Source organism: Quercus suber, unplaced genomic scaffold (assembly GCF_002906115.3).
Source record: "Quercus suber isolate HL8 unplaced genomic scaffold, Cork oak 2.0 scaffold_175, whole genome shotgun sequence".
In the NCBI taxonomy this organism is placed as follows: domain Eukaryota; kingdom Viridiplantae; phylum Streptophyta; class Magnoliopsida; order Fagales; family Fagaceae; genus Quercus; species Quercus suber.
Window position 1 is genome coordinate 1,254,251 of NW_027069635.1, and position 3,690 is coordinate 1,257,940.

Consider the following 3,690-nt stretch of genomic DNA (forward strand, 5'->3'; position numbering starts at 1 on the left):
GAATTCAAGAAAGAAGTAGTCCGTGGATTCGGAGCCTGCGCGTGGTCGTGTCAGGAAGTTCTACTGGTGGGTAGCATTAGGAAGTCGAGCGGGGAGCTTGTAGTCCTTTTGTACGAACTTCAATTCTTTCATAGTGAATTCAGGTTAGCCTTGAGGATCGGTGGGTCAAATCCTCCCCAGGTTTTTACCGTGTGGTTTCCTGGGTGATCATATCTTGTGTTATTTATTTTCCGCTGCATTATTATTCTTGATATGATTGTTTGATTGTTTTAACCTAGAATTGCTTAATTTGACTAAGTAACAACTTGGCTAATTAATCTAGGCTACGCAATCTGTGTGTGTTTAAGGGGTCTAAAACCGTTCAGCAGTTTTTTACAAAAATCTAACCTACATGACTTAACTCTAGCAAGTAGATTTCTTTTCTAAAATTCCCTTCATAGGCATGTTAGTTCCTTCTTATGAAGACTGGATACATGGTAAGCCAGTACTCAATATCCCTGAAAGCATTTTTAGACTTAAAGCTAGCATGAGCCTAGGAATATGTGGGGCCTCTTAAAAATTGACAGAGGAGTTACCACCTGGTTATAGGTCCAAGAACCAAAACACGTCTCCATGAAGGTCTACTTACCAAACTAGGTCCAGAGTTAAGATACAGGATGGGAAGAGATAAGTGATAGGCCAAAAACTTATTAACCCATTGTGATGAAATTAATTGATTAATTAGCCAAGTATATTAATTAATCAAATTAACATGCAATAGCATGGTAGTACAAACAAATCAACAATTAAACTAAGTATGTAGCAGAAAATAAATTGACATAGTGATTTGTTTACAAATGGGAAAAACCTACACTGCAAAAACCCCACTGAGTGATTTTAAGGTCACCACTCTCGAGAATCCACTATTATCACAACAAGCGGTTACAAGTAAAGGAATCCCAGTACCTTATACCAACCTATAGTTGAACCCTTACCTCAATACCCAATTGGACTTGTTCTGTAGTGACAATCTCTCCTTTTGATGCATGGCTCCTAGTACGTGACTAACCAATTGCGCAGATCCTAGTACGCAACTTTAATCACCAACTAGAGAAGGTTGTTGGCTGCAAAGTTCTTCAGTTCATCACACAATGAAGATCTAGAAGATTCTTGGTCACAAAACTCTACAGTGCACAAACACAACAACTTCTTCACAAGAAAGATGAACTAGAGCAAACTAGGTCTCTGATCACAATTTGCTTGAACAAAACTTTGCTCAACACTTGTGCAACTGTTCCACCTTTGACGGCCCTTAAAATAATCCTTTTATATGTATAAGGTTGTGAGAAAAGAAATCTCAAACACATAATCACGGATTGGAGTCAAAATAGAACTGAAACTCTATTTTTCATAAATCTCAACAGATACCCTATCTGTCGAGCTGCTGTTGAGCCACAGGGCTAGAACAGCTCTTCAAACTCGATATATGACTAGTCGTCAAACTTTAATAACAGGCACTTTACAAACTTGAATCTTGGACAGACTTGCATGGCTTCAATACTTGATCTTAAAAAAAAGTTTCTTGAAGTATTAAACACATCCTAAATCTACCTAAATACAAGTAAAATGCATTTTGTCAAAAGATTAGCCAATTACATAAAATAGTGATATATGTTCCTAACAAGTGAATCACATATATCCTAACAATAAGGCACCCCAAGCCTGCCCATGTTGGAAAAACACATGTTTGTATCGCATACAAAACATACACGGTGAAAAATTAACGGATCTACTTCATTTGCAATTGATAACATGTACTATGTAAATTTCAGAATATAAGAACAAGAGAGTGTACCTTAGTGCGGTAAAATTCAAAACCAAAGATTAAAAACACTTTTAATCTTCACTCCAATTCCACTTGATACCCAAGAAGTGTGGTCTCTCAATCAGTTTATATGTACGTGTTCAAGGGAGAATAAGAGAGTGTCTAACATTCACATACAAAACCATTTCATTCTCATACAAAATTCTATATATTTCTCTCCTTATAACTGATTATCTAATTGGGCTAGCCTCTTAGGCCATTCCAATTGGGCTTTAGTATGTGGCTTGGAGTGGGACCAAAAGGGAACAAATAAGACACTAACTCCAATGGGTCTTGGGCTTTTCTGTTAACTTTTGACAAGTCCAAAATTACCATTAATTATATTTAATATCACTATATAAATATAATTGCACTCTAGGCCTTATGAATAAATTATATCGCAAGACTTTATTATATATACAACTCCTTCATAAAATATTCATAGTAATATAAAGTCATGTAGGATGATTGCCACTTTGAAGATTACTACATCTTAATCCTTGAGTACCCGGTTTAATCCTTTAAGTTATTCATCATATATTTATGAAATATAATTTTATAAATATATACTTTAGTAACTAAAGTAGTTAGGCCTAATACTCTAAATTACCGAACCCATTAAACTTATCTCAAAATAATATTTTATATCTTCCTTAAGAGATTATGAATTCCATCTTGAGAATATATGTTCCATCAACACTAAATGTGGCTACCCAACATACTGATGTTTTAATCGTGACTTTAGATCTCACTCCTAATATATCAAAGCAACCTACTCTTTATGATCAGGTCCATTATTCTCTTAGAATTAAGAGTTCATGTAAATAAAAGTCGTGAAATTTATTATTCATTTAACAGTTGTTAGGAGAATAATAAATCTCGCAGTTGTCCAATTCAATATGTCTTAACTCTTAAAACATATCAACATACCAACAAAAGTCTCCACTTCCATGATCAAGACAAATCATCTTAGTTGATATGTTATAGTCTTCGCAGATGAAATGCCCAATTTCATCATCAATTACGAATTAAAATTCTGAGTTTACAAAGAATATGTGATTTATATCTTCTGTGACTAAATCACATAAATCACATACTATGCATCTCATGGACTATATGATAATGTCCAAATATTCATGTTACCATTATTTTAGATAATAATAAAATAACTTTATTAATTACAACATTAAGTCATACATAATGTCATGCATAATATCATACATAGCATCATACAATAGGATTTAAGGGCACTAATCCTAACAGCCCAGTCGTAACTGGCCTTCATATATTGTTACTTCATAGTGGTTGAATGAGGTCTTCCTAATAAGCCAATGTGAATGCGCACATACATCTAAGCCCTAAAATTCATCTACTAGTCATGTGAAGATCAAATGGATGTATAAGCATATGCACATCCGATCATATGAACATGGAAGCATGTGAGCATATAAACATGTGAATATGGAAGCATGTAAACATCCAAACATGTGAACTACAAGTATATGAAGATATAAGCGTGCACGTGTGAACATGTGAATGTGCAAGCATGTGAGCATCCAAGCATGTGAACATGTAAGCATCCAAGCATGTGAACATGTGAGCAACAAAGCATGTAAGCATTTGAGTATGTGGCCATGTAAGCATGAGAGTATACAAGTATGTGAGCATTTGAGCATGTGGCTATGTGAGCATGAGAGCATACAAGCATATAAGCATGTGAGCATTGTGGGCGCACCACCCTGCACTTGTGGGTTGCATAGCTCGCTTTCTCTTCCTTTGGGATTCGCCACCTAGTTTAGGTTTAGGAACCAAATTGGGCCTCTCACATGAGTCTACATATTAGAAAC